Source organism: Rhineura floridana, chromosome 4, assembly GCF_030035675.1.
Source record: "Rhineura floridana isolate rRhiFlo1 chromosome 4, rRhiFlo1.hap2, whole genome shotgun sequence".
Taxonomy (NCBI): Eukaryota; Metazoa; Chordata; class Lepidosauria; order Squamata; family Rhineuridae; genus Rhineura; species Rhineura floridana.
Genome location: NC_084483.1, coordinates 116,102,240 through 116,126,787, shown reverse-complemented (window position 1 = coordinate 116,126,787; position 24,548 = coordinate 116,102,240). Strand labels below are relative to the sequence as shown.

The 24,548-nt window shown below is 43.0% G+C and overlaps 1 long non-coding RNA gene across 1 annotated transcript in view; it reads left to right on the top strand.

Annotated features, from left to right (window-relative positions):
• Positions 1-759: 759 nt before the first annotated feature.
• LOC133383432 (uncharacterized) overlaps positions 760-24,548 on the top strand; it is an 83,892-nt gene continuing 60,103 nt past the window's right edge. The window contains exon 1 of the long non-coding RNA XR_009762288.1: positions 760-1,106. This is a non-coding gene — a long non-coding RNA (uncharacterized LOC133383432). The remainder of the gene's footprint in view (positions 1,107-24,548) is intronic.

Genomic DNA, 24,548 nt, shown 5'->3' with positions numbered 1-24,548 from the left:
AACCAGGCTCTTATCTCATTTTTTGATTGGGTAACCTCCCTGGTAGACTGTGGGAATGCTGTGGACAAAATATATCTTGACTTCAGCAAAGGTTTTGACAAAGTGCCCCATGATAATCTGTTAGCAAGCTAGCTAAATGTGGGCTGGATGTGGATTATCAGGTGGATCCACAGTTGCCTACAGAGTCGTACTCAAAGAGTGCTTATCAATGGTTCCTTCTCAAACTCGGGGAATTAATAAGCGGGGTACCAGAGAGCTTGGCCCTGGGCCCAGTGCTCTTCAACAATTTCATTAATGACTTGGATGAAGAGGTATAGGGAATGCTTATAAAATCTGCAGTTGATACAAAATTGGGAGGGATAACTAATACCCTCAAAGACAGAAACAAGATTCAAGGGGATCTTGATAGGCTGGAGCACTTGGCTGAAAACAACAGAATGAAATGTAACAGGGAGAAGTGCAAAGTTCTACACCTAGGAAAAAGAAACCGAATGCACAGTTATAAGATGGGGGATACTTGGCTCAGTAATACAACATGTGAGAAGGATCTTGCAATTGTTGTTGATCACAAGCTGAATATGAACTAACAGTGTGACGTGGCTGCAAAAACAGGCAAATGCTATTTTGGGCTGTATTAACAGAAGTATAGTTTCCAAATCATGTGAGGTATTAGTTCCCCTTTATTCGGCACTGGTTAGGCCTCATCTTGACTAGTGCATCCAGTTCTGGAGATTGCGCTTTAAGAAGGATGCAGACAAACTGGAACAGGTTCAGAGGAGGGCAACAAGGATGATCAGGGGACTGGAAACAAAGCCCTATGAGGAGAGACTGAAAGAACTGGACGTGTTTAGTCTTGAGAAGACTGAGGGAGATATGATAGCACTCTTCAAGTACTTGAAAGGTTGCCACACAGAGGAGGGCCAGGATTTTTCTTGATCATCCCAGAATGCAGGACACAGAATAAAGTTGCAGGAAGCCAGAGTTTGACTGAAGATCAGGAAAACCTCCTAACTGAGCAGTACGACAATGGAATGAATTACCTAGGGAGGTGGTGGGCTCTTCAACATTGGAGACATTCATGAGGCAGCTGGACAACCACCTCTCAGGTATGCTTTAAGTGGTTTCCTGTATCGAGTAGGGGGTAGGCCCCTTCCAACTCTACAAGTCTATGATTCTATGATGTAACTTATGGCTCAGTTTACAAATGGTAGTGGGTTTATTGGCTTTTTGTCCATTTAAATGGTTGAAATTAAACCTTTTGCTGGGCATGATACATCTCACCATTCAAAAACTGGTGCGGTATAGCCATTTGAAGGAGAACTATTTGGGCTTCATTGCTGAGGAAATGGAGCAAAACTTCCCTCATTAATACATCAATGAATTGCCCAATGAGCCAAAGGTAAGTATGTTTTTAAAAAACATTTAACCAGCAGTTTGATGGAATATGCTATTGTCATGGCAATTTAGTAACAGTCTCCAAAAAAAGTCAGTCATTAGTTGGCAAAATACAGCCATCCCTTTGGAACTTGCAGACCAGAGGCTCCAGGGGAAAACACACATTAATTTAAAGCAATTTTATTACATTATTCGCTTTTTTAAAAGGATGTGCCTAAGATCTGGTGGGCACATTTGCAGAAAAACTGTCATCCCAGCTGTCATACACAGGCACACCACAACCTATTATACTGATATGATGGAATGCTTTTATCAAGACTAATTTCAGGAGGAGGAGGGGAGAGGGAAGGAACACTGCAAGCTCCAGGGAAGTCCACGGTGTGTGCATGTGCATCTGGGAGTGTTGTATTTGCAACCCCAGAAGGTCTGGTAGTGCAGGGAGGAAATGTAGCATGTTGTGGTGGAGCAAAAAGGGGTAGCCTTCCCCAACCTGCCAACAGTCAGGAATGATGGGGGAGTACAAAACATCTAGAGGGCAACAGGTTGGGGAAGGCTGCAATAAGGGATACAGTAAAAATATTACAATCCTAGGATTGCTGAGACATTTGATTCTCAGTGTGTTTTGCATACATTATTTCAGCAATTTCACATCACCTTTGCAATTAAGTTGATATTAACATTCAATATTAGCATTTCCCATATTTCAACTGAGGGTGTGGGAGAGTGGCTTGCCTAAGGACGTCTTGTGATGAACTCATGGTAGAGGTGAAAGCTGAACTAAGTGCAGTTGTTTAACCATTATGCAAAAGCATCTGTCTGAGCAAACGGGGAATGGGGCTTAGGAGTCCTGAAGCCTTTTCAGGGTCCCCAATATTGTGCTTCTTAAATATTGTTGGTCTGTCCTTTTCAGTTCATGAGAACTAGTGTAGCATAGCAGTTAAGAAAATAAGCTCTGAGATAGGAATCCCTGGTTTCAAAGAAGGTGGAGAGACACTGATGTTGAGAGAGAGACTTTCCCAACGCCACCTAGTAAGTTCATTTTTTATTATTATTATTATTATTATTATTATTATTATTGATTTAACTTGTATACCACTTTATATTTCAAAAATATCTCAAAATGGTTTACATTTCAACAAAAATCAATATAAATTCTACATTCAATACAGTTGCTAATAAGAACAATAATCCACATTTTAAGTAACATAATTGAGCAATAAATAATGTACATAAAATGAAAACAAAATGAATAATATCCAAAAAATCCATTATAAAATATATCTAAAAAGTCACATGAATATTACTAAAAAAGCATTCTCACATCTAGTAATGCAGAAGCGATCAGGAATCCATCCATCCATCCATCCATCCATCCATCCACCCATCCATCCATCCATCCATCCACCCATCCATCCATCCATCCATCCACCCATCCATCCATCCATCCACCCACCCACCCACCCATCCACCCATCCACCCATCCACCCACCCACCCACCCACCCATCCATCCATCCATCCATCCATCCATCCATCCATCCATCCATCCATCCATCCATCCATCCATCCATCCATCCATCCATCCATCCATCCATCCATCCATCCATCCATCCATCCATCCATCCATCCATCCATCCATCCATCCATCCATCCATCCATCCATCCATCCATCCATCCATCCATCCATCCATCCATCCATCCATCCATCCATCCATCCATCCATCCATCCATCGTCCTGTTAGTTGCCTTGCACTGCATTTTTACAATGGTTGTAAACCACTTTCAAGGAAAGGTCCATTCCGGGGGGGGGGGTTCCGGTGAAGACGCAGAGACAGGAAGGAGTAGGAACATCAGGAGACATCAAGAGCTGGCAATGGGTCCTCAGCTGGAATGTGGATCTTAGTATATGCCGAACAATGTTGATCCATGATGCTAGCCCTCAGGTCTTCCAGAACTTTTCTTTAGAAACTTGAGCTCACTACAGTGATTGGTTGCTTCACAAGACATTGCTTCCTTGATGTTGTCTTGCCAGTGATGGGTTTTCTGAGGTGAGAGTTGAAGACTTCCTGTAGCCACTATAACAGCCAGCTCATGGCAAAATGATCTCACTATTGTTTTACAACATGGATAGGCACCTTTTCTGAGGTTAGGGGCCATATTCCCTCAGGAGAATGTGGCTGGGGGCTGCATACTCATGGTAGGTGGGGCCAGAGCCAAAAGTGGCTCTGGCCCCACCTCTTATCTTTCTCCCCTTCATTTATCCATCACCCACCCATACCCACTCACTCACCTCCCCCCCATCCATCCATCATCCATTCATTGCTTCTTTCTCTCAGCCACACACACATGCTTCCCCCCCCCAACCCTGCCATCCATCCATCCAGCCTGCCTCACACTGGGAGCACCAGCCTTTGGTCATACCCAGCCAGACTGCTCCACTATTGCCTTCCTCTCTCTGTTGTACTCTACAATACTTTCTGCCCATTGTTACTAGAGGAGTTGGAAGCCTCAGTGTTCCTAGTACCCTGGGCTCCGCCTGGGAGGAAGGATGGGATATTAAACAAATAAACAATACACTGCCCTCCTGGGTCTCTGCTTGGCCTCACTCTGGGCAGCCCCCCATACCTTTATGTCTATGCTGCAACTGCTGCCATGACTGCAACTAGCAAACAAACCAGCCATCTGGTGAAATAGAAGAGCCAGCAGAAAGGTAGCATAGGCATATGTGTGTCCCAACCCATGCTGCTCTAGCTGGATTGCTCTGCACCTGGCTGTCTGCAACCCAACCATAGAGCATGTGCACCTAGTAAAATAATAAATACATAAATAAATAAATATTCTACTTATATATCACCCTTCATCAAGAGACCCCAGAGTGGTTTACAACACAGAATGGAAAAAACAATATATATCAATATTAATGTAATATCTATACAATATAAAAAATTAAAGCAATTATCATGAGAAATACTCAGTAAAATACAACTTAAGTTATGACCTACTTATCTCAGGTTCAACTGTAAAATGCCATTCATATATAACAGCAACAACCTAAGATGTCATTAAGGGAGGGGGAAATCAGAAGCAAAATATATAAAATGCAAAAGCAATGAACAAGTACAGTCTAGTCTCTATACAAAAGTCATGCTTAATTCTCCCCTCCCGCCCTCACAGAAAATGGCAGACCCTCCCACCTGGGAGCTCTCCTTTCCTCTTCCAGTCTCTCAACCTGGGAAATCTCCTCTTCCCTGCCTCTCATGCAGGGTTCTTCCTCCCTCTATCTGCCACTTTCATGTGGGTGAAGTCCTCCCCCCCCCACGTCTTAGAAAGTTTCATGTTACAGTCTCTCTTTGAAGTTCCTTTGCACCAAGGTTGCCACTCAGTGACGTGGCTTACAGAGTGTTCTGGGAGGTTGAAATGTTTTCCCGCTGGCTTTTGGATATTCTGTGAATGAGAGCCAGGGTCACCAAGCTGCTACTCTCATATGCCTCTTTCCTCTCCTGGACCATACCCGGAGTAGCCCTTACTGCAAGATTTTTGTTAGAGAAATCTTCCATTGCCATTCTGTAGTGCAACCCTCCCTGATGAAAACGGAGTATGCACGGATTGTTCCTTAGAAGGGCTTAATATCTGGATTCATTCAGGTCATATTCCTCTGTGTCTGTTGGTGGTCTTGTCAAACATAAGCATGGCATCCTCTACCTCCTTCATGATATGAACAGCAACAGCAGCTTTGGCAAAGTCCTAGTACAGTGTAGGAATGATGTCACTGTGCTTTGTTGCTGAGTTGTGCCTTCCTGCCACCTCTTCAGTTTTTCCTGCTATCTCTTCTGTTTCTCATCACGGTGGTGGCACCATGGAAGTACCAGGGGGGCACACAGAGGGAGGATGAGGGCTGGATGTGGCCCACAGGTTGCTCACCTGTGTTTTACAACATGCCAAGCTCTTCACAGATCTACTTGACAAAATCCTAGAATGCGAAAATTTGATTGTCAGTTATCCCTGGAACTATGTCCATGTTTTTCTATATGTTAGAGCAAGAACAAGTGGGCCCTTGAACACAATGTTGCCGTGTGTTCTTAATTTTTTTTCAGTCAGCTATGCCCTCCTCTGTAATACTCCATTCCATTTCCCCTCCCAGCCTGCTTTCCATTTTCCCCCTTCATCAGTCAGTCATCATTCCATGGCCACTGAGCGTGCTCAGTCTTCATTGGGCTTTTTGGGGAGATCTCTCATTAGTTTAAATTACTTTCAGGAATGCCTCACCATGTATACTCCTGCCCAGTCACTTTAATTCTTGGGGAAAAACAGTCTTAGTAGTGTTAGGCAGGCACCTACAGTACTGACATTTAGGCATGTGTTTAAAACTCACCTAGGCTTTCCATGAGAGGTGATCTAGCTGTGTTGATGTATTATCTGTGATGTGTTTTGTATTTTTTATGATTGCTATTTTATTGCTGATTTAATGCTGTTCACTGCCATTATATACATTTTTTTCTTAATGTTTGCAATATAGACATTTTTGCAAATATAAATCAGTAAATGGAGACTTGGAAGAAAGAGGGAAAGAGCCAGACAAATGAGAGGAAGAGGGCATGACTATCTGGAGGACCCTGACAGGGAAAGCAACTCTGGAAAAGATCAGACCAGGCCTTCCTCAGCTGGATAGTTGGTTGGTTTATTGTATTTTTTAATCACTTCCCACAAAAGCTAGTCCTTAAGCAATTTATGAGAATAAAATACAATACAGTAGAAAATACATAAACATATTAAAAACATAATTAGAATAAAAACATCCAATCATTGGTGATGTCCAATTGCCTGTGAAAACAAATATATCTTTGCCTGGTGTCAAAAAGATGACAAAGTTGGCACCAGGTGGGCCACCCTGGAGAGAACCTTCCTTAGACAGGGAGTGACCACCGAAAAGGCTCATATTACAGAAAAGGCACACAGAGAAGGGCCTCAGATGGTGATCTCAGGGTTTGGACAGGGTCATATGGGGAAAGGCAGTCCTATAGGTATAGGGGTCCTAGGCCATATAAGCAGTACCATTTTTTTGGTAAAAAATGAGGTGCTGGTACTCATACATTGATAAAATTGCTGTGAGTACCAGCACAAAATTGCTACTATGGGCAGCAAAAAAGAGGTGCCAGTACTCAGTACCGGTGAGTTCCATCACAAAGAATGCATATAAGGCTTTAGAGGTCAAAACTATCACTTTGAATTTGGTCCAAAAACAAATCGGCAGCCAGTGCAGTCAGACCAGAACAGGTGTTATATGTTCATGCCTTCCTGTACCAGTTAACAACTGGGCTGCCATGTTCTCTTAAGAACAGAAACCTCTCCAGAGTGTCAGCAAGTTCTATTCCTATGACAGGATATGCATAAGAAAAACAGGAGATGTTTCTGTTACTTGCTGAAAAATAAATATTTATACAATTCATTTGTAATATTCCCCCATTGGGAGCTATTATATTTCATGGCATTGTTGGGTAGATTCTGTAAAAATTATGATGCCTGTGCAGGTTATATAAATAATGCCTTAATAATGTTAAATGCTTTCAAAAGTAGAAATTGGGTGATGTCCAACTTTAATCATACTCAGAGCAGACCCACTGAAATCAATGAATTTAAATATTGATGACCTGAGTATGTTTTTGTTGGATATAATTTATATTAAGTTATATTATATCAAACTTTATTTTTAATAAACAGATTTTGGCTATGAAACTACATATAAAGGACCTAAGATAAATTCTCAAAGGGAAGAGGAGGGAGTGGGTGTGGACTCACAAAAGCATTGGAGCTAAGCGTCTACAAGCCCTAGAGATACGAACCACAGATGGTTTTTCCTTCCCTTTTCAGATTGAAATTGAATTGATTTGCTGCGGATTAAAAGCTAAAACCAGGGGGACATCTTCCATTTGCCTTCTATGTCATGTGATTGCTGCGAATTAAACAGGCATGCAAGTAGAACCCATTTCACATTAAATCGCCATGTGAACTGGCCCATTATATCAAATTACCCTAGGACATGCTATGCACATAACTAAACCATATTAGAATGAAGAAAGTCCAGATCATAGGAAACTGCCTTACACTGAGTCAGACTATTGGTCCATCTAGTTCAGTATTGTCTATGCTGAATGGCAGCAGCTCTCAAAGCTTTCAGGCAGGGTTCTCTCCCAGCCTTACCCAGAGATGCAAGGGACTCAACCTGCATACAAAGCAGATGCTGTACCACTGAACTGTGGCCCTTGCCAGATATATAGATGGGTGCTATAGATACTAGAACTGCCAACTTGATTTTTTTTTTACTGATCTTGCTCCCATGTCTTCAACAACAACATGAGAGCAGAAATAAGAAGGTGAAGCTTTTTCCTAAATGTCTCCAAGCCAGGGAAAACTTTCTTTGCTACATTTGAAAATACAAGACTGCTGATAACAGACCAGAAGTGAGGCCATGCCCTAATGGACATTTAAGCCTCACCCAAAGATGCTATTCAGACAAAATGCCAGATCATTGTTTAGTGTTACTAGAATAAACAGGCACAAGCCTCAGACTCTTAATTCCCTTCTCCCCTTTCCTTCTTTCCTCTCCATCGTGTGCAGGTATTAGAAGTTTCCAGTCCCAGTTTAACACAAGCTGTAGTTTATTTTATCTGAATGTAACAAACCATGGTTTTTTAAACCAGGATTGCAATCAATGGTTTGGTCCTGATTTGTAATCCTGGCTTTCAGGAAAAGCAACTTTGATTTACACAAATCAGAATTTGCCAAGTTTTTGGAAACTTGCGTATTTTACTTTGCCATATTATGAGATTAAGTTTCCAATATCAGCACACCAGGCAAAAAATGAGGGGGAATGGGAGGAATAAACACAAAAGCCTGAGTTTGGTACCTGCTCATAATGCCAAACTGTGCTTTGATGTTGCATGTGAATAGCCTTAAGATGTCTATGGTCATAAGAACATTTAGGCTGTGATATTAAGGGGTCAGTCCTATATTCCCTTACCTGAGAGTAAGACCCATTTAAAATCACTTCTGAATAAACATGCACAGGATTGTGTTGTTAGTATACTAATTTAGAAGCAAGTTCCAATTAAACTTACTTTCAAGTAGATTACCTACTAATGATTGGTACTTGGGCATTCTAGGCTACTTTCACATTATACTTTTGCAGAAGGGTTCAGTCAGTGTTCCTTTTCAGTGTATGGAAGTAGCAGGGTCTGGATGGCTCAACCTTTGACCCCATGCCTGTCGGGCATACAAGATGGCTACAGAATTAAAATAAGCACAGCCCTCTTTCCAACCCCTCACTAGCATTTATAAAAAGTCTGATAACAGACACCATGAAAACTGAATAGACTATTCATTTCAGGTTTGAACAATGGGTGGGAGGGTGTTTTCTGTGATGGCTCTGCACCACTTAAGAACATCGGTATGATCAAAGGCCCATCTAGGCAATGTTATTCAGTCATGGGGATATTTACTATTGGCTTTTTTATGAATTATATTTTATAGAATTTGTAATTTGAATTGTTCTTTGGGAGTTTCAGGAGAGTTATTTATTCTGCTACAGTTGATATATTCTTATTTTAATATGCAAGCTGCCTTGAAGGATATTTGATTTGGAAACGCAGCATATACACTTCTTAAATTTGTACCTTCTTCCCTACCCAATTCACAACCATTTACCGAAATATCAATTCCCTTCAACCTAGAGGCAATATTCTACATAGCTGAATGATTCTTTTTAAGAGACTCTTGGCATTTTGATCACATCTGATTAATGTTATGGCTAGTCTGTTTCAAAGCTGGTATATTATTAGGAATGAATTTGCCTTGTAACAGTTTGGCTCTGAAAAATGGCACACAAGACAGGAAAGGCTTTATAGCTGAGCTTACACACTGCCAAATGAACAGAAATAAAAATGACATTAAAAATCCCTCTTGCCTGAATGTGTTGTTTATTTCCATATGTTACAGGGAGCCTTGGGGGGAAAAAAGAGAATGTGTTTCACAGACTGGGAGCCTTTCTATGTTTTGATCTTTGTGTTGTGAACATGGATAGCAACAGATTTTGCCATCAGGGATGGATGAACACATTTTGAAGAATTTTAAACCTTTCAGATAATTGATTCAGAAGTTTAGGCTGAACTTTTAAGGCAATGTAAGGGGTGGGGTCACATTAGAAAACAGATTTGGAGAGAAGAAAGCTATCAGTCTCTGATATGCAAAAGACACCAGTAGTTTTGAGGGACCTCCTCCACCTTGTCACCTTGAATGAGGATTAGAGAGAAGGGAGACAATAGTGTCCACAGTACGAATATTTTTGGACGTTATAAAAAGCATGATTGATTCACATATCCTGTGCATGTATTTCCTATGCAAACGCCAAAGGGAGAATGCATGCATGTCCCTTTAGTGAAATGTGAGAGTTCTTCCAAATGGATGCAGTATATCTCCATAAGAGTGCTGTATGAACTCCTTGGTTGAACATCACATAAATTATAAGGATCAAGTCAGTCTTATATTATTGCCCTTCTGCCATATTCAAATCTATATAGTTTTTCTTTCTTTCAGCCACTTGCAAGTCCCTTTTTCAAGAATCTTTGGGGGATCACACAGCCTACATGCATGAAACAGATAAGAGTGTAATCAACAAGAATCAGAACCAGGACTATAGTCCAATCTAGAACATGGGGGGGGGTAGAGCTCAAGGAAAGGCCTAAACCCTGAACCCATGTGATGCCTTATATTCCCAAAATGTCACTACCAGTGAAAAACCATGAGATCCATTAGCAAGGCTATCTAGGTAGGCCTGTGTGTGAGAGAGCAGGCCCTCGATTGAAAAAGGAAGACATATTTTAGTGACTGAGGCTACATTTTATAGTAGACACTTTAATGCAGGTACGGATAAACTTTGGTGCTCAGGATGTTGTTGGACTCCAATCCTTTGTAGCTCTAGCCACTATGGCCAATAGTAAAGGATAATTGGAGTTGTAGTCCAGCAACATGTGAAGAGCCCAAGGTTCACTATCCGTGGTCTACACTTGCTACCAATACTGCTCCAAGATTTTAGACTAGAGAGTCTCCCCCAATCCTCCCTGGAGAAGCCAGGGATTGAATCTCAGTCCTTTTGCCTACAGAACATGTGGTGTCTCATTGATCTATAGCCCTCTCCAAAAGTGGCTGGTGCACTGATGGGGCCAGACTGAATGAGGCTACTAGATGCAGAACAATGGATGCAAGTGCAGTGGGTATGACCCATAGTGTGGAGATTGCCCTCTGTGCAGCAGATTGTCATTGCTGAATGCAAACTATTGGCTTCACTCATCAAAGTGCTCCATTCACGGAAGTTGTTAGTCACACACAGAGCTTTGGCAAGCATTGGTTTTGTAGTTTTCTCCAGAATATGGTTCAACAAAGAATAAGGCCCTCATGTCTTAATCCAGCAGTGCTAACACACAAAGCCAATGGAATTTCTGGGAGGACTCTCAGATTTCACTGATACAAGAACCTGTGCCTCCAGTGCCAGAAGGGGGGGGGGCTAAGTTTAGTCTTCTGTAAACAGAATAATTCCATGCATGAAACCTGAACTGATTCTAATTCCACCATTTCAGAAACTTTCTGAATCTGGAAAGCCCTGCTATTAAGAATTTGTGCTGGTTTGTTTGGGGCTAACAGATGGGGCAGTTGCATGTTGCTTTCCCTCAGACTTTGGGTTTACCGCTAAATGAGGTGTTGTAATATTCACGGGTGTCTGCATGTACGCAATATATAGATGCCATAAGCACAAGCATATGTGAGATGCTAGAAAGATATAACAATTTATCTCAGTCTCCACATGGTTTCTCAGTTGCTCATCAGTTTCTTGGCTCGGGTGTGCACTAGCAAAACAAAGCGTTTCTTGTGCTCCCAGCAGGACTATTTTGATGGCAGGACTGTTTTCAAAGTTCTGCCCTGGTACGCTTCCACCATTTTAAGAAAGGAGAAAAGTAGCCCATTGTACTTCCCCGGGGAGGCTGGAGGTAAGTGTATTGCCAGCAATATCCCCAGAGTCCTTAATTGGACAACTCAAAATAACAAAAGCAAAACACTTTCTATTGCATAATAGTGCAAGATGGTGGTGGGAGAGAGCGAGCAAAAGTGAGTCCTGGAAGCACTATTGATCTCAGCTTTGTAAAATTATCATTGACTAGAAGCACTCTGCCTTCATTTCTAGAGTCAGTCCACTTCATAGTCGTGGTTCACACATTCACTGGGGCCAGATCTGGAATAGAATAGTGAAGTCAAAGTATGAATTCCTTTCATTCCACATGTAAATAACCTCTAAGGTGAGTGAATGTATCTATGTAAACACCTGATTGCCAAGTGTTTCTGCAATGTATCCCCTTCTACTAGGCATGTTGCATTTGAGTCATTTTACAATCAGCCATTAGCTTTATTCCCAACTAGGACTTTAAAGGAGTTTGATGGACCCTGATAACAGATTAATACTATCAAAATAAGGGTTGAGATAAAAATAGGTAGGGCAACTGATGGAGTGAAAAAGATGGACTGAAAGAGTGGAATAATAAGTTGGTCCAATCCTCTATTTTCATCTGATTTAAAAAGGAACTAATTTCACTGCAGTTTCCAGACTAATTGCACGTGCACACACAAATACACACACACACACACAGAACCACTCCCCCTCTCCCCTCCCAACTAGAAATGCCACCTGAGACCCTCTGCATGCAAGGCACGTGCTGTACTACTGAACTTAATTTAGAAAGTATAAATTACAGCCTAACAGGCTAATCACAACATAGTCTAAGCTTATCAGTTAACACCAAGACCGTTAGTTCAACATTAGAGCTCAGTGTCTGGGGAACAAGTCAGATTTCCCCAGAGATGCCCAATCCAGCTCAGTTTACATTTGTCTTTCCAGGTCCAGACCACTAACTACACTGAGAGACAGTGTGGTCAGTTAATACTGGCGGAGACTTGAACCTGAGCCAAGGAAACCAGTTTTCACGTTCCAGCCTAGCTACAGGCTCACTGGGTGGCCTTAGACAAGCCACTGTATTTACCATGTTTTAAAACGGGCATAATTGGTATCTACCTACCTCATAAGATAAAACTCATAAAATACTTTCCACATGAGTTCAGTATGACAAATAAATCATAACAGGGCTTTGACAGGGGCTCTAACTATGTGTCTTAGCTTTCATCCAAGGGTAAGGATGGATTGCTGTATAGCCACATCTTGATACAGGAGGGTTTGCTGTAACTGCTGCTAAAGGTGTGGGACATCAAATTAAGAACATAAGAAGAGCTCTGCTAGATAAGAATTTGGCCTGATTCAGGCCAGCATCTTGTTCTCACGGTGGCCAACCATATGCCTATGGGAAGCCTACAAGCAGGGCTTGAGTGCACTACCGCTCTCCCTAGTTTGACTCCCAGCAACTGGTATTCAGAGGGATGCTGCCTCTGACAGTGGATGTAGAATATTGCCATAACGGCTTGCAGCCATTGATAGTCTTATCCTCCATAAACCTGTCTAATCCTCTTTTAAAGGCATCCAAGTTGGTATCCATCACTACATCTTGTAGGAGCAGATTCCATAGCTTAACTATTAACTGTCTGTCCTGACTCTTCCAACATTCAGCTGCATTGGATGCCCCCAAGTTCTAGTATTATGAGAGAGGGAGATCTCCCAACTCCACCAGATTATTGTGCTTATTCCAATGATGCCATCGTGGAGGCAATAAAAGCCATATTTGTCCAGTTTGTCTGAATCACATCCTTTCTGCAGGCTAGAGGACTGGCATTCCTTCCTAATCAGTCCTCATGAAGTCATTCAGCTTATTGACTACACTATGCTCCACCCTTGTGGAATGGATGTTGCTTGATTTGATTTGATTTTGATTTTAATATTTCTACCCTGCCTTCCGGCCAAAAGGCCCTCAAGGCGGCTTACAAAAAAGCACCAATATAAAAATACACCAATAAAACATCAATAATATATCAATAGAACATAATAATACATCAATAAAAAATAAACAATAAAAACAATACAATCTGTAATACATTTCAAAGTTGCTATCCATTCTCTGGTTACCAAACTCTGCCCTCCCCCCTCCTCATCTCCCTTCTCTGTGTCTAAATCAGAGGTAGGCAGTCTTTTGCTCCCGAGGGCCACATGTGATGGTGAGTGGGCAGAGGCCACATGCCTGGCAGAGAGAGGGCTAGCATCACCCACACCCACACACCCACCAGTCACACATCCTTCTCCTCCACAGGTATATAGACATACACATCCTCCCCACTCACACAAACACATACACTGTAAACTCCCTCCCTCCTGTTGCAGGGGAGTGCAGGTGAAACTTATGTATCCCAATGATCCTGAAGCATCTAAAATCACTGTCCATGTGCACTGCTATTGCCATGTGAGTGATCGTGGCTATATCAGAAGCAGGTCGAAGCCTGCACTCCCTAGAGATTCTGATGCATCTAAAATCACTTCCTCATGCTGCTTAGCAGTGCAGGAACAGTGGCCTTTTTCCTGCTGCCCAACTGAGCCTCAAAGTTTGGGTCTTGACTCCTGACAGACAATAGTTGTGTTGTGTGTATGTTTTTTTCCCTCTGAAATGTAGTGATACTGGACTAGAGGATCACTGTGAGAATCTCTCTGGGGAGTTTGCATAGGTCGTTGCAGAGACTGCTCGGGATGTCTCGAATGGGAGGAAGGGCAATGTTGGAGCCATGCCAAGGTTAATGCCAGGGTCGATGCCAGAAGTCTCAATGAGCTTCCTCATCTCTTAGTTAGTCCAGGTTATTACAGAGATCTGCCACATCACACTGCAACAATATCTCACTCCACCCCCTTCAAACATGTTCTAACACATTTTTCTTCAACCACCTGCCTAAAATCACCATAGCAGAGTCAGGCACCTGTAATTTTCCTTAACCAATCACTCCCGCCCCTGTTTCTCTGTAATCATGGTGGAGTTTAGAATTAAAGTTCTTTCCTGGTAGTGCCTCAAGGATTCGTACTGAAGCAATGTACAGGAGACAGAAAGTCTTGAGAGAAAGATGAGGGAGAAATATCCTTATATTGCATGTATGATGCTATTAGTTTGAAGTAAAAACATGCGTGTTTATAATCAAGCTTCCATTATAATTGCTCTGGTTACACATCCAAACCAGCCTGCCTCTCTGTCTAATCACTTAAACTCACACACACAACCATATCCCTGGAATTGCTTTTTGAGATGTTTTTAACGTTTATTTTTTAAATATGTTTTTAAGATGTTTTGTTTTAGTATGTTTTTAAAGATGGTTTGGTTTTAGTAAGTTTTAAATAATTTTGTTTTTTAAGATGTTTCAAAGTGCTTTTTATGTTTTTGTTTGCCACCCTGGGCTCCTTCTGGGAGGAAGGGCGGGTGATACATTTAATAAGTAACAATAAACATCCCTCTTTTTTATTACTTAGCATACAAAGACAAGTGCCGCATGAGTACATATATCACTATGACAACTTAACACAAGCTTGAGGATGGCCAGATGCAAAAGTGGGCCGGGCTCCTGCACCTTTAACTATCGTGTAGCAGAGGGCATTTTGACATCTGCTGACGTTCCCTTTCTCTACCCTAAACAGCTCTGATGGGTCAGACCAGTATCGGATTATGCCCTACATCTAAGGGCTAAGCTATATGTCGGCAACATAAGCCCACAGCCCAATTCTCTACTGCCCGTTGCCCTTAAGAAGGGATTGGTTAGCAATAGAGATGTGGTTGGAAGAGAGATAGTGCTTGGCTCCTCCTTTACCCACTGCTGTCATGAGCCCCATGGAACGGGTGTGGGGAGGCAAGAACAAAGAGGAGGAGTCAGACTTTGAGTGGGAAGGAGATGCCAATGACATGTCTTCAGGTGCGCAGTTATCAGCTCCTATCGATCCAGTTACCAGTGAGGATGCCCATCCCAGGCAGGAAGACGTTTCTCCACCTACCTTTCACCCCCTTCCTTTGCCATCTCCGCCGTCGCCACTACGCAGCCCCCCTGCTCCTGTTGGGAAGGACCTCACTGAGGAGGTCTAGCCGCCCTTTTCCTGGACTCGTAGGAGGTGGAGCCAGCAATCTTAACAGGCTCTCACTGTCCCTCTGAGAAGGAGTGCACATCTGCACGTGCACTCTCCGCAGTGACACTCAGTCCACACAAGTAGTGTGCCCGCCCGCCCATCCTTACTTAAGGTTGGCAAAGAGGCATGCCTTGTTGCTGCAACAATCTTGTAGTGCAGTGTAGTCATGTCTAGTTTTTCCTAGTAATGAAACTGAATTTTGTGTAATCTGTACGCTGATTCATGAAGCGCTCTGAACTGAAACTTTCCATTAAATCTGCTAAAGAAAAACACTCCCCTGCATTTGTGTCTGACTTCAGCGGGTTCAGGCAGGACAACTGCTTTGGGGCTGCATGAGCCTTGCTTCAGACAACACACTAAGTCAAACCTTGTCTTAGTTCAGCACACTGTGGGAGCAAAAAAGAACAGGGAGGAGCAAAGCGGCTGAGAACTCCTCTCTGGGAGTCTGCACATTTCTGCAGTCCTAGCAAGCCATAGCTTGGCTTACCATGTAGTATGAACCGGGCCACTGTGCTGTTTGTCATATTTTTAATGCTTTTTAAACACTAAGACTAGGAATGGTGGAAAATGAAAATGCCACATAAGTGAAAGGGACTCTCTGGCCCTCCAGAGGCTGTTGGACGTAAATTCCTATCAGACCCAGCCAGCATGGGTCTCACTGCTCCTTGGCTCTGTCTGAGCCGAAGGTGAGATCTGGGTGGCCTCGCAAATAAGAATAATTTTTAAAAGGAGATGGCAGTGAATCAGGAGCCAAGAAAAGCAGGCAGGCCAGCTTCCAGGAAGGAAGGGGGAAAGCAGCCTTGCAACCTTGCTTCATTTTGCTTCACGAAAAGCCCTCTCCTCTTGTTCTGAGCAAGGCCGTCATCATCAGCAGCAGTGCAAGCAGATGGGAATCAGTGATAGTAATCCCCTCTTTTTCCTGGTAGCTCCATCCTTAGCCTCCTTTGGCATCCGTCCGTGTTTTATAGGCAGATGGCTGCCCTTAGTGCACCTGAAAGAAGCTATGGCTCTTCAGCAGAAATCCTCCCCTCTTATTTGGAGCAACGGGGAGGTGTTGTCTGCAGTGGCAGTAGGGAGCAGACAGCGTCCAGGGAGTGAAGACTGTTTTAACAAAAAGATTAATCAATAATCCATTTATTTACTGTTGGTGGCCCCCTCTGGATTACTTTATGCCCCCCCAGGGGGTCACAGCCCCCAAGTTGGGAACCACTGCCCTAACATATGCATTTGTATAAACATTATTTGGTTGGCAAACTGCACTGCAAAATTTGAATAAGTGCAAATTTTGAAGGATGGCTGTGTTTCCATTCCATATTGTTTCAGAAAGTGTGAACTCAATAGATTGGGCTTGAAATGTGAACTGAATCGAATTTCTCTCCCATCCCATTTCCTACACTAAAAGCAGTTTTAGGGGGAGCCTTTCTCCTATGGTCTTACACTCCAAGTAAAAATGTCATGCTGAGACATGTTTATAGATGTGAAGGGCTGCAAAAACTCTGGGAAAATTGAGAACCCCACCTTTTCCAATTAAAGAAAACAGAAAAATTCAGAAAATTCCCGCCATTGTCAGACCCAAGGGCTCTGGCGATGGTGGGCCTTTGCAGCCATGCTGGGGAAGACCTGGCATGACTTCAAAGCCCCTTCCCTTTAGGCGTGATGTGGCCATGCACACCTGTCATGTAGGAGGTGGAGCAGGGTGGCCATTTAAGCCCTGCTCCGTCTCCCTTCGGCCTCTTTCCGGTCCTTTGGTCCTTTAAGGTGATTGGTGGGTTCTGAGGCCTGCCTTCCAGGTTGTGTAGCCTGTTGGCAGGAATAAGGCTCACCTTTGGTGCTAACCTGTAACAGCCACTCAGAGTTGTGTGGCCCAGAAGGGGGTTGGAGCAGGAAGGTCTCCCTAACCACCCTGTAGGGATGGGGCCTGGAGAAGGGGATGGGGCTTGATCACCCCCTTTCCTATGGCAGGGTGTCCTCACCCAATTGGGTATGAGTTAGGTTCCACACTTGTCTCTGCAGATCATTTTATTATGCAAGCAAGCAAGCATGTTATTATTATTATTATTTTATTTATTAGACTTGATTAGACACCCGTCTGGCAGAGGTTAGTCTGCCACTCCGGGCGACATACAGCAAAACACAAATACAGTTCATATAAAAACATAAAAAGAGAGCATTAAAAATTAAAGGTAAAAACACCCCCAAAGCTGCACACTGCCAACCTAACCCCCCTCCCACGCCTGGTTAAAGAGCCAGGTCTTCAAGGCCCAACGGTAACAGAGCAAGGAGGGGGCCTGGCGAAGGTCGGTTGGCAGCGAGTTCCATAGTGAGGGAGCCACTACTGAAAAGGCTCTGGACCTGGTCCTCACCAGTCTCGCTGCTCTTAATGGGGGAATAAGAAGTGAACCGTTCGAGGAGGATCTTGTTAGCCGGCGCCCCTGATGAAAATGGAGGCAATCCTTTAGGTAGAGTGGGCTGGCTTCAAAAAGGGTTTTAAAGGTTAAGGCCAGGACCTTGAATTTGGCCCGGACAACCACCAGTAACCAGTGCAGTTCCTTGAGGACTGGGGTGATATGATCCCGCCTGTGGCTGCCTTTAATCAGGCGGGCTGCCGCATTCTGCACTAACTGAAGCTTACGGACAGTTTTCCAAGGAAGACCCACATATAAAGCATTACAGTAATCCAACTGAGACAGAACCAGTGCGTGTACTACTGAAGGGAGCAGATGGCTTGGGAGGTAAGGGAGTATCCTTCGGATGAGGTGAAGTTGGTAAAGCACCGCCTGACTAACGGCCGCTACCTGCACCTCCATCGATAACTGGGAGTAATTGGCTTTATTCCAATAAACGTGGCCCTTGATTTACCCACACGTCATCTTGTCTTGCCTCTTCATTTCCCAGCTATGTGCTGCAAAAGGGGAGACCCACTTTTTCCCAGAATTTTTCTGGGCCTTCACATCTCTATACATGTTTGGAATGAAGGTTGTGCTCAGGATAGATTTCTTTAAGGACCCATATTCACAAAGAATATGGGATAGTTTATCAAAACCATGTCTAGAAATTATGTCACTGTTTTGGCATGGAGAGAGAAAGATAGCCCTCCTGGATTGCTTTTTTCAGTTACATCATAACTAAATGATGTGTGGTTTGAATTAAACAGAAGCTTTGAGTTAAATAGAGGCTTTTGAGCTTCCAAGTTCTGGACAACTCCATTAACCTTTCATAATATTCCCTTTTACTTCCTATCCTAATAGTGTTCAACAAGTGGGACCTACAATAAAATACTGCTATGTGTTCCTGTTCCTCAAAAGGAATGCTCCAGTTCAGGACTCCAGGAAGCCTTGAACATGAGCCTGGGGAACATGGGCTGGGGAAGGTTAAGGAGGGAGTGCAGCAGAAAAGGATGCCTCCCCCCCTCTCCCGTAGCCTCCCCTAGGTTGGCCAGATGCGCAAGAGGACAGGACTCCTGCACCTTTAGTAGTTGTGTGGGAGTAGGAGAGGGGATTTCAGCAATTTGGCATGCAATCTGTTGAGATAAACTTTTCAAAAACAATACCCCTGAGTTTTTCTGTAACTAAGACACCACAGCAGCAACAATCTAAATTGTACATTAAAATAATTGGCAGCCTGCTTTTCCTTCAAATACTTGCTCCCTTCCAACTAGGAATGAAACTGATTCCTTGCAGAACTCTTAGATGAACAAGTCTGAGTAAACTGCTAAACCGTATGTCTTTCTGAGTAGGAAATCTAATATGTTTTCCATATATTCATTTCCTTAACTTACAAAGCAGCTCAGTGTTAACATCCAGAGTATTTTCACATTGAGGATGCAGTCTTTTTTTAAAATGACAACGAACACAACTCCACTTCCAGAAGTGTGCATGCATGTGACTGAACATGTGATCTCCATTAATATATTTTCCTGAACACAAAATAAAGAACAACTGGATTAAATTATTTGGCACTTGGCTGATTCAAAAATACACCAGTTTACAATTGTTCAGATAATTTTCTGAATGAATTCCATACAAATGGAAAAAAGTAATCTTGGTGCAAAATCAGCAGTATTACTCATCTTTCTCTGTTGAGACTTCCATAAGATCTAAAGCCAAGCATTCAGTAACATGCTGACAACAACAACAAAAAAAAGGAAACCAGTGCAAAACCCACACTCAACATGAAAGGGTTATGTTCAGTGGATCTCATATGCAGCCAAATGGCTGCATATTTGCGTGGCTCAAGTATTCTTGTAGACCAGGAGTAGCCACTCAGATGCCCTCCAGATGTTGTTGGACTACAACTCCCCTCATCCCTGACCATTGGCCATGTTGTCTGGGACTTATGGGAGTTGGGAATCCAATAACATCTGAACAGTTAAACCCCACTAAGAGTGCATTTCTAGCACAGTTACCTGTAAGCCCCAGCAAACACAGAAGACTTCTGAATAGGGATGGGATCTGTCAGCCGGTGCCAGTTTGAAAGCATTGTGTTGACCTAACAGGCCATTATTGATTCCAATTCGTTCTTTGTCTGCTAGCTACTGCTTTTACTGATCCTTCCCCCCCTTGCAATAACTATTGATATTAATATTGAGATTTTTAAAGGAAACATAGTAAGTTTGAAAGAAAATATTTATAAATAAAAAAAGAAAAATGAAAGGAAATGTACCCCTGTGCTTTATCGACTCCACTAGCTCCCAATTTGTTTCCCGGCCCAATTCCAAGTGCTGTATTTTAATTTATTTTAATGTTTTTGTGACTTTACTGTTTACAATTTTATTATGTACATGTTTGATTTTATTTTTGTAAGCTGCCCTGAGTGCCCTATTATAGGGTAGAAGGGCGGTATAGAAATATTTTAAATAAATAAATAAAGTTATCTATCTTAATATTGATATTTTAGGGGTGAATTTTTTTTAAAAAAGTCCATTTCCAAAAAGAGCCATGGAAAATTGATACATAAAAATCCAATCTGCAATGATAGAGAATAAGTGAATTAATTGAAATTAATGGTATTAATGGAAAATGTTGTACCAAATCTGAATTGGGTGGAACTCTGGCACCTATACCCATCAGAAATTCAGAATAAACAGTAGGAACATGGGAAGCTGCCTTATACCAAGTCGGACTAATGGAGCAGCAGTACCACCCCACTGTTTCATACAGGTGTTTTTCCCCAGCCCTACCTGGAGATACCTGTGACTTTTTTTTTTGCATGCAAAGCATGTGCTCTACTGCTGAATTATAATTCCTCCCAATGCATAGGATTGCACTGCAAGTTTTTTGTTTGTTTGTTTGTTTGGAGAGAGAATTTTTTTCTTTTGTTTTTATCTTCAGGGACATAGGTTTTCCTCTTTGAAACATTCATAGTCATTGTGGTCCCAGAAGTGGCTATGGGAGCATATCACTGCAGCTTCCTTCATTATCATTGCTGCTTTGGTCTGGATTGTGTGCATTCCTTCCCCTTTCCAACCTCTTGTAGAAGTGTTAAGCCTTCTGAGAAAGCTTTGGCTCTAAGGCATCTGTTCTCTGCTTGCTTCTCTCTTGAGCCTTGGGTGGGATTCTTAATGCAGATTACTTGGTATGGACAACTGGTGCTCTGTTGTCTGCATCTAGCCACTAAGCCTTGATCTCAACACTACTTGGGCACTACAAAGTTGACCTCCTAGATTCTGGGGTGTGTTCTCAGGGACACCAAACCATGGGTCCCTCCAGACATCCTTTTTATTAGGCATTCATGATTATTTGTGCTCATAACAGCATCAGGGTGGCTATGGAGTGTGGGAACCTTTGGCCCTCCACATGTTGCTGAACTACAACTCCCATCATCTCTAGCTATTGGCTATGCTATACATATTACTGCTTTCAGTACTCTTCACACCTGCAGAAGTTTCAGGGCAGCCATATTATGTTTTGTTTCCAGTCAGTAAGTGTCCCGTAATTTCCTGCTAAAATCCTGTAACTTTTTATTCCATAAATATTTCAGTTTATTTTCTGTTCCTGTGCAAGAGAGCCCCTCCAGACAGCTAAAATAAAAGCATCACAGAAAAACTAATAAAGCAGAACGATGTGTGGACGCTCCAGCATGAATCCACCACTTATGCACTGCTATTGAAGAGTTGCTTTATACAGCAGAGTTCATTGGAGATAGACAAGAATATGAAAGAGAGTGGTGTTTATCATAAACAAAATAAGCTCATTTTATGAAGAAAGTACATGTGTATAGGATAGCCTAATCATCTTCACTAGCTGAATTAAAAAGTTAGGGAGAGAGAGAATTGTGAGAAGAAAAAGGGGTAATGGAAAGTGATGATGAAAAAATGAAATGGACTGCCTTCAGGTCAATTTCGGCTTATGGGCAACCCTAGGGTTTTCATGGTAAGCGGTATTCAGAGGAGGTTTACCATTGCCTCCCTCTGAGGCTGAGAGGCAGTGACTGGCCCAAGGTCACCCAGTGAGCTTCATGGCTATGTGGGGATTCAAACCCTGGTCTCCCAGGTTGTAGTCCAACACCTTAACCACTACACCACACTGGTTCTGAAAGTGATGATAGAATTGAGAATATCAGTCTCACCAATCAGAGGCATGCTTAAACCTGAAGAAAATAGTAAGTGTAAGTACTGCCTTCAAGTCAATTCCGACTTATGGCGACCCTATGAACAGGGTTTTCATGAGGCTGAGAGGCAGTGACTGGCCCAAGGTCACCCAGTGAGCTTCATGGCTATGTGAGGATTCAAACCCTGGTCTCCCAGGTCACAGTCCAACACCTTAACTACAAGGAGAGAATTCAAGCAGAGGCCCTTTCAGCTGACTAACCCTATTGCCCCTAATGGTCAGTAGAGTCAGAACACACAGTGAGACAATGCATTGATTGAAGTGAAACTTCCATCAGTTATTGCATCAAAAACATGTTGCAGAATACACCCACATAATAAAAAAAAATCCAGAATGGAGTTACATAGATTGCAGTATAACTTTCCCCAGATTTTTGTTTGTTTGTTTGTTTTGTTTTAATGAAAAGCAGCCACTGGAGCAACAATCAGGAGCTGATTAAGGGTTGGGGCGGGGGGGGGGGGGGAAAGAGGAGAATTAACCCTTTAATTGCTGGTCTTTTCTTCTTCTTCCCAAAATGGCCCCCAGCTGCTTTCTTCCATATCTTTTTCCCAGCTTGAAGTAGGTGGTAGGCAATGAGCAGCACCTTCTCCCCTCATCATTTCTCTGCTCCCAATTGCAACCTCCTGAAGCTGCTGTTCATTACAATACAACCTCATAGCATCTGACCTGGGTGATGCCCTGCACTAAGTGAGAGTGCATCATGAGAATCAGCATGAGCCTGGAGCTTGTTTACACTGTACACAGGGGTATAGCTCTACATACAGCTGAATTTTGCACACATTTGTAGTGCCTCCTGAAGAACTGGTGAAAGGGAGTGGTCCATTTTGGTAGACCATGAAAATGGCTGAGAAGTTGAAGCTGATATTGTGACCCTCAGCACCAGGGGGCCAAATGCAGCCCTACAAGCCTCTCTAGCCAGTCCTTAAGGCTAGTCCCAGGCCACACCACCTCACTGCCCCTACCCGGCCACCCCCTCAAGCTCTTTTGCCTGGCTGGGGTATGTCCTTGAACGGCAATGCCTCTTAGTTACCTGGATGGAGAGATGTGGGTGTGTAGAAACCTCTGCTTTTTGCATAGCTGGAGCACAGCTTTCTGTACAAGGGTACTAAGAGCCGTATGTTGCTCCATCCACTTTTGCCTCGGGCATTACTTACATCAGGCACGTGGCTCCTGGACTGTTGCCTATGAGGGAGCGTGGCCCTCGGGCTGAAGGTTTCTCATTCCTGGCCTATATTAACTCACCCCAAGCTTGGAAAGTTAGCTGTCTCTGGACTAGATTCTAGTAGATTTGAGGCTGTGAAGTTTATTGGCCTAAATTAAGAAACTGCTATTTATTTTGCATTAATTTTAAACCAATAGTTTGGGCTCTCATATTTGCAAATGTCATGGCAAACAACTTTTTAAGGAGGAAAGGATGTTAAGTTGGCATGGTGACTGGAAGATGCATCAAGTTTTGACTGGCCTATAAAGGATGAAAGCTGAAACATCTGTTTGATTCGTGACTGGCTTGCTGGGGAGTAGGTTCAGTCAGCAGGGATGTCTGGAAGAGATCTGTTCTCCTGTCACCAGTAGGCGTCTGTGCAATCATCGAGGATGAATGCTGCAAGAGTGTCCAGGGCACACCCACCAGGAACAAAAACAACTTGGAAATATAAAATAACTACCAGAGTAATCCCTTGCCAGAGAAACCAGCAGCAGATTCCTGTTCTTATACATATTTTTCTTAAAGAATAACAAGAAAGCTGTTGACTTTTGAGCCTAAAGTAAGCAGCCAAGCCCAATTTTACTTGGCACCTATTTCCTCCCTTGTGTCCCATTGTGATCTAAGACTGACTAAGCAGTGATGGGGAACCTGTGGCCTTCAAGATGTTGTTGGACTCTTTCTTCCATCATTCCTGGCTATTGGTCATAGTGGCTGGGGGCTGATGGGAGTTGGAGTCCAGGAATATCTGGAGGGCCACAGGTTCCCCATCCCTAGAACAGGGCATATTCACATTACACACTTCATGTTGGTTTAATACCACTTGAACAATCATCATGGCTTCCCCAAGGACTCCTAGGGATTGGAGCTTGTTAACGTGCTGCAAATGTTAAGAGATCCCTAGCCCTGCTTTCACATGCCTACAGTTTCCAGAGTTTTCTAGGAAGAAGGAATTATTATTTAACCAGTTGAAGTCTGTGGTGTAGTTTAGGGCTGTAAGAACACCATCCTGCTTGATTAGCTCACAAACCCATTGGAGCTCGGTGAGCATGCCCTTCAAGGATCTTCAAAACGACGGGTTTTTCTAGATGCCCAACAGGCATGCTCACAAAACCCCAATGGGTTTGTCTCTCCCCTTCCAGTTTGCCTCACACAGTCACACATACCAGTCGAGGCAAGCAGAACCCTTAAACAGGTTCTGCACATTAAACC